The following is a 14,853-nucleotide window of genomic DNA, read 5'->3' as shown; positions in this document are numbered from 1 at the left end:
GTAATCTATTGGGACCAGTCATCTGACATAGAAATAGCAGTCCTGTATGATTATACTGATTTCATAGGTAATCTATTGGGACCAGTCATCTGACATAGAAATAGCAGTCCTTATGATTATACTGATTTCATAGGTAATCTATTGGGACCAGTCATCTGACATAGAAATAGCAGTCCTTATGATTATACTGATTTCATAGGTAATCTATTGGGACCAGTCATCTGACATAGAAATAGCAGTCCTTATGATTATACTGATTTCATAGGTAATCTATTGGGACCAGTCATCTGACATAGAAATAGCAGTCCTGTATGATGATACTGATTTCAGTAATCTATTGGGACCAGTCATCTGACATAGAAATAGCAGCCCTGTATGATTATACTGATTTCATAGGTATTTTGTTATTAATTATTATCTGCAAAAACCAGAGTGACTTAAGGTCTTGCAATTTAACTGTTTTTTAACTCCTAGTTACATGGGATGCTGTTTAGGGTCTGTCTGTTTGAATTAGAATTTTATGACTTGTATCTGGTGTGGGTGAGGTTATTGGGGGTTGGGGTGTAATCAGTGACTACACATGTATGCTTCACTATATACTCAGTAGGTTTCAGGCTGCAGGCCTGTTAGAAGGCTGCATTGGTTTTAATTTCAAAGTGTTTTTTTTTCTAAGTGGTTTTATATGCACAGCATAATTTAAAGAGTTAGACAAGAGTTAAACAGGAGGAAGACAGGAGGACAACATTTAAAAAAGAACTCTTTACAACTTAAAAAGGATCTTCTGAGCTACTGGTTACCCTGCAACTCAGCCACCAGCTTTCATTATAACCTGAACACACCTTCAGCATTGCAAGCAACTACCAGGTGGATTGCTGCATTTTTAATTTATGAATGTATGTTTGTTTGACCCTACACTGTATGTTATTCCTATACCACTATCAATTTATCTCTACACCACTGTAGTATCTACCATTTTTAAACACCTCATCTATAGGAATGCTTTATCCTTAATTTAAAGTCCTGCAACTTTAACAGCTTAAAACTCATTTTGTTTATTATATACTCTTGTAGTTGTGCATCAACTAACACTGTTCTTCCTTTTATCTGATATTTAGACATTTTAACTTTACTGTTCCTGTATCTCACTCTCATCACTACTACTGCTTTTTCCTCCCCCCAATCTCTCATCTACGTAATGTCTCTCTTTTCTTCTACTCCCCTCCTCATTCAGAAGCTACATAATACTTTCCTCTACCACCAGTTCCCATTTATTTTCTCCCTCCATAGTCTCCTCCTTTTTCTCCTATCCCTCCTCTCCTATGTCTCCGTTGATCCCATCTAGTACTCTCCACTGCATCTCCCATAACTCATAAGCCCTGCACCCTCCCTTTTCTCCAAGTTACACCTCTTCTTCTCAACCGACACCACACTAAACCTCCACCTTGCCCACCACCTGCTGTCACCCTTCCTCACTCAGAAGCCCACCGCATACCCACACTCTCCTTATCCCCCTTCTCTAAATCAATCTCAACCCCACACTACAGTAACCCTAACAATCTCCTTATCTCTCCTCCCAACTCTGTCCCTCTCTCCTGTCTCCTCTGGAATGCCAGTACTGTCATTAATCTACTGGTCCCTGTCCATTACGGCTTCATACTCAACTCCTTCAATCTCCTAGCCATCACCAAATCCTGGACTTACCCATCTGACACCACTTCTCCTGCAGCTGTCTCCTTTGGGAGCATCACATTCTTTCACACTCCCTGGCCTGGAGGTTGCCACAGTGTTGGTGTTGGGGTACTTCTATCATCTGGTCACTCCCACCAACTCCTATCTTCTAAACTATCCACTTAATTATTTGCATTCAATGCTCATATCAGTGGCCTTTTCCAACTTCCTCGAGTGGCTGCCTTTCCTCGTCCCCCTGGCCTTAACTCAAAATTCCATGTTAACTTTGCTTCTTGGCTCCTAACCTTGAAATGGGCTCTCATGACCCCTTTCTTCCTCAAAGCTTTCCAGCTCTCATCCTAACCCATTACTCCATGTTCCTTCCTCACAATCCAGCCCATCTGTGTCACCCCTGTTTGTCTGCCCCCTCCCCTTTAGGATGTAAGCTCTCACAAGCAGGGCCCTCTTCCCTCATCTGCTTCTCCCTCACTTACTCCTACTTTAATTTACAACAGCACCTAACCCTTGGTTGCTGATGCCATGCTGCTTATTTAAATGTTATGCAGCAATGTATAAATAGGGTATTTGTCCTGCGTTGTTTGTACTGTTAATAACTGTTTTTCTTGTGTGCTCACTTGTTTATGTACTTTGTAAGGCGCTGCGGCACCCTTGTGGTGCCATATAAATAAAGGATAATAATAATAATATATATAAAAATACTCCCAATCAAATGAGATTAGGCTGTCAAGGAAATCTGAATAAAAAAACTAGATTAATGACTGTGAAAAATGTAAATTATTAAGACTAACAATTGAATTTATATTTCTAACAGCAATTGTACTAATTAATAGTTAATAATAATAATTATTTAATAATGTATAAATCACTTTTATAGTAAACCAAACAATGAAACTGGGGTTGGCCAACCCCAGATACACTGATGAAAATTAAAGTAGGATTGGGAGTCTTTGTATATCTACAGCTACTGTTACAACTGTCATAAGATGAGATACCAAATGCGAGAAGAAGGGGCTACAGGCCCTATAGTAGTCCTTGGCCTTTTGCCCCCCCCCCATGAAAATTTTCTTTCTGCCCCTGGTCTTAGCTTAGTGATAAAGTACTTTAAAATGTTTCTACAGGGACTTACATATACTGGTAATGCCTAAAGAAGTCCTGCAGGGTGTACTATTAGGTCCACATGCAAACTGGTGCTTACTGGTATGCAGTTTGTGCTAGATGAGATCACCACTAGCAACAAGAAGTCCTGTCCATAGTATACTCAATACCAGATGGCCTGCAGTTTTAGCTTTATGGCATTGATGCAAAAACCTTAACTTTAAGGTTCACATAAGAATAGACAAGCAAGGACACCTAGGCAGCTATAAACAGTGCTATTTTTCAGCAGGAGCAAGCAGGAACTCAGTTCCTGAATCTCTCGTTAACTATGATGTCATGTCCTGGTAAAAAAAAAATATTTTCCATAAGATAAGTTTTATTTTAAAGTCTCTTTTGAGTGCCTTCTAAATTGTTTTTCCTTAGCTCCACTCCCAGTAGTTCCACCCACAGTTCCTGAATCTATTTTTCCATAAAAATAGCTCTGGTTATACGTCTTCTTTTAGTTGAAGTTCATGTTGCTGGATGCTGACCGTGGGAAGCCCCTGCTTCTGCAGCTTTGAGGTGTAGAGTCTGCAAACACTTAAATTAGTGACAAGTTTTATTATTGTTCAGTGGTAGGGTCTGGAGAGTTACAGACCTGGCTTTATAAGGCAGTGGCCTTAAGCTAGGTACACAATATACAATGTATTGGCCGATATTTCAATCCGTGATGGATCACAACAGCCATCATATAATTTGTACCTCCAAATCCACCCAGTTAATCGTTTAATGAATTCAATGATAGCATTGTCCCATCTTATGTGCTGTATATTAGATGGGACGATATCACAGATGATGCGGTGCTGTTACTTTAAGCATCATCATATGACGGATTGTGTAGTATGTATGGCGATGAGATATAGTGTTACAACGTTGGGTTGGCACATTGCTGAGGGGTGTATCCAGCTTAAGTGTTAAATGCACTTGGTCAGTAGGAAACAAGTTAAGCATGTGAACAATACAGCTCACCTAACATGATGGAAATTTACCTTTACATGGACATTCCAGGTTTCGCCAGTTAATTATATGTATATGTATTAGAGATGAGCGGGTTCGGATTTACTCGGTTTTACTCAGATTTACTCAGATCTCAAAACGGCATTTTATTGGCTATCGGCTATCCCGTGTTTTGGATAGCCAATAAAATAAATCCGAACTAATCCAAACTTGCGGTAAAATGGCGATAAGAACTGAGTAGATCCGAATCCGCACATCTCTAATATGTATATATATATATATATATATATATATCAATAGACCAGTGTCCGCACTCCAAGCCATACAAAGTCAACAATGTGGTGTTCCTTAGGGGTCTAAGAAGGTCTGCTCAAAGATTATTGCCCCAGGAGTAGCAAGGCATCAATTTTGTTTGATCCAAACCCAGGTTCTTGTCAGATTGTATGGGTAGATGTGTGTAATAAAGTTTTACTAATCACGGTGTGTGTGTTTTGTGTTTATTTAACTATTTATTTTACAGTGGGGGTACAGGTGCTGGCCGTCTGCTGGCACTTGTAGTTCCACAAGTGCCAAAGGGCAGGCATGCTGGCATCTGTAGTCCCACTGTAAAATACAATAGTTTACTTCAATTTCCCCACTTTATTACCCAATACTCCAGGGGTGCGGGGAGGAGCCCCAGGCTTCAGACCAAGCCTGGGGATAAGGGAGAGGGGGACCCCTTTTTTGGGGCATCCCCACCTCCCCTGAGATCTCCGGCTTGGCCTGACCGGCTTGGACTGCTAATGTTTTGGACCTGGAGCCCTGGTGAAAGGGTCTCCGGGCTGTGGCATTACAGCCCAGCCGTTTTGGGTCTGGTGCTGGTTTTAAATATAAGGGGGACTCTATGCAATTTTTCCCCCCTATATTTAAAATCAGGACTGACCCTGCAGCCTGGTGTTAGTTTCTAAATTACGGGGGAACCCTACACATTTTGTTCCCCATAATCTTAGAAACCAGGACAGACTGGCAAGCCTGGGGCTGGTTAAGCTTTAGGGGGGGACCCTATGTCATTTTTTTCTGATATTTAAATGTATTTTCTATATTTACAGGCAGAAACATATATGGATCACAGCGATCTGTGTATGTTTCTACCAAACTCTTAGATCACAGGCAGGTGTATTTTTTTCACAAGTTTTTACAGGAGAGTTTTCCCATCTCATGAGAACTTCGAAACTCTCTGCTTGGTAAATTCCAGAATCCTATCTTCACCAGTGTATTGGGATAGCATAATGGCTACTGACAGCCATTTCTATTCATGGTTCTTATGTGTGTATCAGACATGAAGTGGTATCAGGTATGAAATGGTATAGGAATGTGGAAAGCAGACAGGCCATAAATCAACAAGGCGTTGTCTACTGCGATGTACGCTTGCATTAAGTTTTAGAAAGTCCTTATCAGTAGTTAACCAATAAAGTAGTTTGAAGTAGGTTTATGCCCATATTAGTTGGAGTTAGATGGGTATGCAAGTAGGATACTATATAAACGAAGAACAAAGGAGATTCCAGTGGCCTACCCTATGCCTGGACTAGACTGCAACTGGTGGCCAGGAAATTGTTCGTTCCAGCTCTATTCTGAGAGGAAGCTCCTGGATCGTGTAACCATCTTATATTCTGAAGCTAAGTAACTATTATTCTTCCATATCTTGTTATCTGTTGTAATAAATTATATCTTTTTTCAAGATACTGGTTTGTTTGGCTTAATTAACCTTCTGTATCCAAGAACCTTATCTCATTCCACCAGGAACAACCAGTGAAAAGGTTCTCGAGTTTTGCCGATGGTGAATTGAAGAGAGTTTGCTAACTCTCCAGTATATTCCCGTAGCAAAGGAGATCTCTCTCCCGAGTTTGACATTAGTAAATTTGAGAGTGGGAAAAAATGGCCAAACTCTCCAGAGTTTGCAAACTCTCCCAAACTCTCAGCTTAGTAAATTTACCCCTAGTGATCTATTGGTAAAGTTGAGAGTTTGGTGGATTTCCCCTTGGACTATGGTTTGCAACAATGGATGTGTCATCGCTATACAAAATGATTCCACATAATGAAAGTGTGGCAGCAGTAAAAGAGGCATTATGTGATGATGAGTTTAAGGGTCCACCATTGGATTTCATTGGGGATCTAGTTATGTTTGTATTGGCAAACAACCATTTTCAATATGGTCAGTCTTGGCATGTGCAGAATTTTGGAACTGCGATGGCTTTGATTTTGGCTCCAGTATATGCAAACATCTTCATGACAAATATGAGTTGTATAATATTTTTCCTGTATACTGTTCCGTCATTCTGCACTACTACAGATTTATTGATGATATTCTGATTCTGTGGAGTGGACCGAAGGATGAATTTTTTGTCAATGTTATATAATCTCAATGTTATCTACCGTATATACTTGAGTATAAGTCGACCCGAATATAAGCCGAGGTACCTACTTTTACCACAAAAAACTGGGAAAACTTATTGACTCGAGTAAAAGCCTAGGGTGGGAAATGGCAGCAGCTGGTAGTGCCCCCAGTAGTAATTCCCCCTGGTTGTGCCCCCAGTAGTAATCCCTCCTGGTAGTGCCCCCAGTGGTAATCCCCACTTTCAGTGCCCCCAGTAATAATCCCTCCCTGGTAGTTCCCCCTGTAGTAATCCCCCCCTGGTAGTTCCCCATGTAGTAATCCCCCCTGGTAGTTCCCCCAGTGGTAATAACCCCTTTTAGTGCCCCCTGTAGTAATCCCCCCCTGGTAGTACCCCAGTGGTAATCCCCCCTTTTAGTGCCCCCTGTAGTAATCCCCCCTGGTAGTTCCCCCAGTGGTAATAACCCCTTTTAGTGCCCCCTGTAGTAATCGCCCCCTGGTCGTGCCCCCAGTAGTCCCCTCCCCCCCAGTAGAGAGAGACGTAATAAGAAGAATTAAAAAAATAAAAAAATCACTTACCTGAAACTCCCGCTCCTGGTCCCGCCGCTAACAGCTCCTCCGGCCGCTTTGCATGGGAGAGACGTCATTACTCATGACGTCTCTCCCATTACCCACTGCGGGAGCTGGAAGATGGCTCCCGCAGTGGGAGCAGCAGCAGCCAATGAGAGTCTGACAGAATCTCAGCGGCTGCTGATTACAGCAATCACACAGCTGCCAGCTCCGGCGGCTGTGTGTTTGTGCTGTGTAGCGCTGACCGAACTCTGTCCGGTCAGCGCTACACTTCACTCGAGTATAAGCCGAGGGGGTACTTTTTCAGCACAAAAAATGTGCTGAAAAACTCGGCTTATACTCGAGTATATACGGTAATCTCAATTAGATTTACTAGTTGTATTCAGGCTGACCAAATCAATTTTTTGGATGTATCTATTTTCGTGTGGATAAGGGGTGTGGATTTCTATTTAGAAAGAGCACAGATAGAAATACAATATTTTTGGCTTCTAGCCATCATCCCACTTCCCAATTTGTTTGTGTGTAGAGGAACAACTCAGACATATCTTTGCCTGAGGTACAATTAACTGAGATTTCTGCGAGATTTATAGAGAAAGGATATTCTGCTCAGGTGGTTGAGAAATGTTTGAATCAAGCAACAGTGATATATAATAACCCACGGGGTGCCAGAACGGATTGGGTAAGAGAGAGGATGGTGGTTACCACCCAGTTCTATACCACTGCATCCACATTTTCAAAAGCTGTTAACAAAAATTGGTCAATTGTGGGTACTGATGAGGTTTTGAAAAAGGTACATAAACAGCCTCTGTTTTTGTTTAAGAGAGGACCCAATTTTAATTAGTTATTTCTAAGACCATTTATGCATTTTGAAAGTAAACCAACCACAGTCCAAGAGGCTGGGTTATTTTTGTTGTGTGGAGTGCATTACCTGAAGTGGAATGTTGACAGGCAAGGAGATTGTACACCCGAAAACAGGAGTATCAATCTCAATCCAACATAGACTCTCATGTATATTGAGTTTTGTCATATATATTTTGAAATGTCCTTGCAGCCTGTATTATGTCGAGAAAATGTCTAGACCATTTAAAGAAAGCATGGTGAACACAGAACATTGTTTCATCAAGATTTGGCATCAGGCAAGTGAAAAGCCAGTAGCACATAATTTTTTGGATAAAGGTCATCAAATGTCGAAATTAAAATGTATGATTTTTGACCATATCCCCACACCGATGCGTGGGGAGGGATAAAAACAAATTGCTGCAGCAGAGGGAGTCCAAGTGGATTTACAGATTGCACACTATAGCCCCTAAGGGGTTAATGAGAATAGCAATCTTAAGTGCTTTTGTAAACCTTAGGGTGGTACCAGTAGAGGTGTTCTAAAAATTATACATATATTTAAATTTTTCTTTTTTATTGTCTTATATGTCTTTATGGTAGTTGTTTTTTGTATGTATTTTCTATTGCTTTAGTAGTGGATTTTAGTTGATTATACATTTTATTATATAGTGTGTTTAGTGCAATAGATGATAATTAGGTACATTTGAATTAGGTAGTTGGGATGTAAGATTGTAAAATATATGGGACATCTAACTAATATGACCAAGTACTCCCTGGCCATGTATATGCGGTCCTGGATGGAACGCGGAAGTGCTTAGGTATCTAGTAACGTGACAATGTGCTCGTTATGAGTTCAACTAATTGTGTACTTAGGGCCTGATTCAGACCCAGACACTATTTGCGTCCGCTCACTGGCTAAAAGGGGCCGGCTATTTAAATCATGTGCTTGCACTGCGTCGCGTAAAACCGCCCACTAAGTAATAGCGAGTGGTCGCATTATGCTCTCACACCTGCATAAAGACGCCCCTTTGCCACTCGCAACACACGTCATCTCCGGCAGTTGTAGGATTAATCAGGAACATCGAGAGCCATCAGATCAACATTGCCAGCAGTTCTGTCTAAAATACAACCCAGTCACGTGTGTAATGATGCTACTTTTCTAATTATGCACACCCATTAAACGCCCTTCTAACGGTCGGGCACACCTGCGTTCGCTCATCCACACCCCCGTTCACAAGCACCTTCCCCTGTTACCACCCACAAATGGCACTATCTGTCACTCAAAATAGCGGCTTGACTGCGGGCTACGGGCGAGTACTTTCCCATCGCAACGACTGGTTCACCCACATGCATTGCGACTCATACTCATGTGCAGATTGTGAAAAATCGCTCAATGCGAGGGCAGCATAGCGTCCTGGTCTGAATCATGCCCATAGTACTATGATTAGTTAGTTGTGGAGCAGTGAACTGCGTTCCAAGCAGGGGGCGACTATGTATTCCATGGTAGAAACCCCAAAAAGGGGAAGTCCCAAATTGGCGCTATGGAGAGATGAAATTAATATATGTATATAGTTCACTCGCTACCACTTGGAGGAGCTGACCCTCCTATTTGTAATTCACATAAGTGTTAAAAAAGAAAAAGTAGTGGAGCGCTGACTGTAACTGTCCAGATGATATTAGTTGTTTAAACACATTTATTCAAGTAAAACATATTAAAATATATATATATATAACTGTAGAAGGACCACAGATAATAAAAAATTAAATCACATAAAAACACAGACAATCACAGAAAAATATACACTAAACACAACATGTATTGAGAATAAATCTCGTTGAAAAAATGCAGTAATGTCAACCAGGATTAGTTAATATAGACAAATGAATATGTATGTATATTCAGGTCAATATGGTTAGTAGCCAAAGCAAGCAATTTCAGCAGCCATTCAGTTAGTAAGCCATCAGAAAGACCCAGACAGGCATAAGCAATGTCAGTAGTGAGGTCTGGGTGTATACAACAAATTCCTCTAGTGTTGATCAGACACTGAGAAGTTAGTAAACCGTAGGGTGCAGATGCATTCAAGCAGGTTCCATATTAAATCAACATTTCAAGTGTTAGAGATGATTGAACTCCCATAAATCAGCAACTCAGATGTTAATATGGTAACTCCACTATACGGAAGGGGTTACTCACTGTGCACAGTGTTCCCGTCGATATGGCGCCAGTAGCTGACGTTGGGGAGCAGTTTGAAAGACCGTGTCTCTAAAATGCATATGGTCCTCGGTGCTGTGTATGGAACAGCTTATGTTTCTGCACACTCGTGGCTTGCAGTGTGTAACGCTAGCTGCCGCTGCTTGCTTCCTGGTTTGATGTCAGGGGGCGTGGCTTAACGCGTTTCTCGGTCTGGCACCGTTTCGTCAGAAGCACCCTTGTTCTTTTAGATCGCCTTCTTTTATACGGCCGCCAGCCAATCAGCTGTTGTATATCCAATTTGATCTGAATCAGTCCGTTCAAGAGTTAGTTATAATAGAGACACAATCTCTAAGACTTAGATCCATTTTAAATACCTTATATTTTTTGACTTGGCAGCACTGTATAAATATAAACATAGAATAAGCACATGTATAATGTGTAAATAGTTTTAAAAACTTTTTAGTATTTATATAGAGATCTCCCAAAGAGAAAAACATAAATGTCATAAAATACTGTAATAAATGAAACAATAAAAATAGCTGTAATCCAATATGTACCATTCATCAGGTTACACAATCATTTAATTTATAAAACAACAAAAATACATCAATATCCTGTATATTCATGGAGACTTAAATGCTATTAGATATTCATTCTAGGGAAAGACAGCACACTAGCTGTTCACATAAACAAATTAAATGAATATATAATATGCAATAAATTGTACAAATAAATACTAAATTAACAAATCTAAAAAATTCTAGATCTCAGAATACAAATTATATTAATTAACTCATAAAATAGGAAGTGTGCATATATTCTCAATCTAAAGTCCATATAATGTCACCAATAACCCTTAGGGACCTAAGGTGAATACTAATGACCCATATTGTTCTAGTATTGTCACACTTCCTAAAGTGAGGAAGGGGAGGGGGGGAGAAAGAGGGGGGGGGGAAGAATCAGAAAAGGCCAAGATGAACTTATAAATTATGTTATGGTTAGATGTTATTAAGTTCCATCATATCATTTAGACCATAGGGGGTTAGGGTATTTAGTCTAAAAATCCAAAATGCTTCTCTTTTGCATAATCTCTGAAATCTATCACCACCTCTATTTGTAGTCTTGATCTGTTCAATCGCTTTTACTTTCAAATTCTTAATACCTCCCTGTGGACAATGCAAAATGCGACACTGTGCGTTTGGAGGCTTTTGAGTACACCTCATCTATGTTCCAAAAACCTTGTATTTAGAGTACGGATTGTGTGGCCTAAATATTGTAAACCGCATCCACAGTGGATCAAGTATAGGACAAATACTGATTGGCAGTTCAAAAAACTCTCTATCTGAAAAACCTCTTTATTGGAATGTGAAATCACCAAAGACTTCTTATAATCTGCATGATCACAGGTCCTACAGTTACTCCTACCACATTTGAAAAAACCCTTTGGTTTAGGTGGCAACCATGTCAACTTAACTTCTTTAAATTTGTCTTCTTCTTTCCTTCTGATGTTACTCGGGGCTAAATAATGTTTTAGATTGTGGGACCTCCTAAATACTACTCTACAGGTACCCTCTATTGCAGGTGCTGAAAATCTATCCATTTCCAGGAGTTTAGAGTTCTTTTCAATAATCCTCTGGATATTCTTTGCTGCAGAGTTAAATTGAGTAATAAATGACAGACTCCTTTTATTCATCCCGCTATCGGTTCTAAAACTTTTATCTTTTCTTGTGGTAATGACAGCATCTTTATCCGTCTCTCTAGCATTCTTAAGAGCTAGATCAAGGATGTTATGCGGGTACCCTTGTTCCAGAAAAGTCAGATACATCTGTTTACTTTGTAGTTCAAAAACCTCCTCATTGGAACACTTTCTTTTCAATCGAAGAAACTGCCCTTTAGGAAAGTTATTTTTCCACTTTTTGTGGTGGCAACTTCTGTAATTTAGGTATTTGTTACAATCTACTTCTTTAGTATATGTAGAGGTATGCAATACATTATCCTTTATTGAGACAGTGATGTCCAGGAAATTAATACTCATTTCATTGGACTCACTGGTGAATCTCAGTCCCATATCATTAAGGTTAAGATGTTCAACCATATTATTAATAGAAGAAACATCGCCATCCCAAATAAAAAACAAATCATCTATGTATCTTGCGTAGAGAACCAGGTTCGCCTCGAGTCCATCTCCCCAAATGTATCTCTCCTCAAACCGTCCCATATAGAGGTTGGCGAAACTCGGGGCAAACCTGGTTCCCATCGCAGTTCCATGTATCTGTAGATAAAAGTCGGATTCAAAAGAAAAATAATTATGTTCTAATATAAATTTAATAGATGTAAGTATAAACTCACGCGCCTTATCTGACATCCCAATATCTTTCTGGAGGTAATAATCCACTGCCTCTATACCTAATGTGTGTGGAATATTGGTATAGAGTGACTCTGCATCGCAAGTGACTAATTAAATGAATTTTTCCATTTTATATCTCTTAACTTCTCTAAAAAATGTCTCGTATCTCTAATGTACGAGTCCAGAGAGGTTACATGACTCTGTAATTGAGAATCTATATAAGCTGATAAATTAGAAGTTAAAGAACCAACTCCCGATATTATTGGTCTACCCGGCGGAAGATTAATAGATTTATGGAGTTTAGGTAAGTGATAGTAAATTGGGGTTACCGGATAGTTCACCGTTAGGAACTGCCATATTTCCCTGGACATCACATTCTCAGACAAGGCATCATCCAACAGATGTTTCATTTCCCTCTGGAACTTAAGGGTGGGATTGGACTGTAATTTTCTATAAAATTTGGAATCACTTAACTGCCTATAGGTCTCTTCAACATAGTCTGTCCTACTTTGAATTACTACACTTCCTCCTTTATCTGCCTGTCTAATTACTACATCCTGATTCCCAATCAGTTTCTTCATCGCTATTCTTTCTTGTTTGGTTAAATTATCTCTTGTTCTTTTCTTATTCTGCAAAGGTTTACTACATAAAGATCTAAAATCTTCCATGGTTGTAGTGTAGAAACTATCAATGAAAGGACCCTTGTACTGAAAGGGATAAAAATCAGATGGTTTCTTAAAACATTTTTTCTCATTCTTATAATTGATATCGAAGATTCTCTCTGGTATAGTCATGGTCTCACTATTATTCTCTTTTAATAAAGATTCTAGAATTCCTAAAGGTTCAGTGTCTCCACTATCTAATACTATCGGAGTACCTTCTATCTCCTTTCTTTGCATAGATTTGATTGCAAAATAACGTTTGCGACTAAGCGTACGGACAAATTTGTTCAAATCTACAAATAAGTCAAACAGATTAGGTGTACTGGTGGGTGCGAATTTTAGTCCTTTATTTAACAAAGTTAATTCCTCTTTTGATAATTTTTGATTCGATAAATTAAAATCGCCTCGAACATCTATCTCCATTTGAGATTTTGATTTTGTTTTGGTTTTGTTTAAACTATTCCCACCTCTACATCCTCTATTCCTTCTTCTCTTACCCTTTTTCCATATCCATCTAGGTCTCTTTTTCTTTCCCTTTGTGCTAATGGTGATCGTTGGTGATTTGATCTTTTTCCTCTGTCTAAAAAATGTTTCCGTGATGGACTAACTCTTTCCGAATCTATCTGTTGATATGCATCTCGTTATATCAAACCATAAGATGGAGAGCCTTCATCACCACTTGTGTCTAAAACCATAAATCTATTTGAACATTCGGCTATAGGTCTAGTGCTATTCCTAACACGTTCCTTATTAAATGCATGAGTATTGGTAGATCTCTCAGATATTTTATTATTCCTACTAGGTTTGAGCATTTTGAAATTGCGTAAATTGAAAGATCTAGAGCGCTCTCTTGGATACCTATCAGATATAGGTGCTCCCTCCCATTTATTCCATGTTTCTCTTGAATGTCTATTCTGTGAGAGAGTTCTGTGTTTTCTATTGAATGAACGTACCTGATCTCTCTCGTAGTCATCTCTATCTCGACTTAATTTGTTATCCTTACGTAATATAAGCGTTTTCTCGAATTCTTCAATTCTGAGATTTGTTTTAGAATCTCTCTCATTATATCCTATACATTTTTCATAGTTTTTTAAATCTTTTTGTACTTTCTCAATTTCTTTCTGTAGCTCTTCTACTTTATTCTTCCTATATTTAATTAACAATGCCATAAGGGACCTGGAACAATTATCTAAAGTTTGATTCCAAACATCAGTGAACGTTTGATCATCTCTAAATGATGCAGATTTAAAGATTCTTAAACCTCTAGGTATGAGGTTTTTGGCAAGATATTGCTGAAGAGTGAGTTGATCCCACCAATGTCGGGTCTCAGCTAGACATAAAGTCTCCATTCTATTAAATAATTTGTGCATGTTATTGGTATCTTCTGATTCATTCAATACAGTACCCATATTAAAATCTTTCATATATGTATTTCGTCTCACAATACGTTCCATAGTACATTTTAATTCTGACATATTGTTATTCTCTAGTACAGCAGCCTTAGGGATAAAACAGCAGATGTTTTTACAAAAGGTAGAAACCCAAAAAAGGGGAAGTCCCAATTTGGCGCTATGGAGAGATGAAATGAATATATGTATATAGTTCACTCGCTACCACTTGGAGGAGCTGACCCTCCTATTTGTAATTCACATAAGTGTTAAAAAAGAAAAAGTAGTGGAGCGCTGACTGTAACTGTCCAGATGATATTAGTTGTTTAAACACATTTATTCAAGTAAAACATATTAAAAGATATATATATAACTGTAGTAGGACCACAGATAATAAAAAATTCAATCACATAAAAACACAGACAATCACAGAAAAATATACACTAAACACAACATGTATTGAGAATAAGTCTCGTTGAAAAAATGCAGTAATGTCAACCAGGATTAGTTAATATAGACAAATGAATATGTATGTATATTCAGGTCAATATGGTTAGTAGCCAAAGCAAGCAATTTCAGCAGCCATTCAGTTAGTAAGCCATCAGAAAGACCCAGACAGGCATAAGCAATGTCAGTAGTGAGGTCTGGTTGTATACAACAAATTCCTCTAGTGTTGATCAGACACTGAGAAGTTAGTAAACCGT

This window comes from Taudactylus pleione, unplaced genomic scaffold, assembly GCF_031769625.1.
Source record: "Taudactylus pleione unplaced genomic scaffold, aTauple2 ptg000064l, whole genome shotgun sequence".
Lineage (NCBI taxonomy): Eukaryota > Metazoa > Chordata > Amphibia > Anura > Myobatrachidae > Taudactylus > Taudactylus pleione.
The sequence above is the reverse complement of the archived record's forward strand: the minus strand, read 5'-3'. Positions refer to the sequence as shown.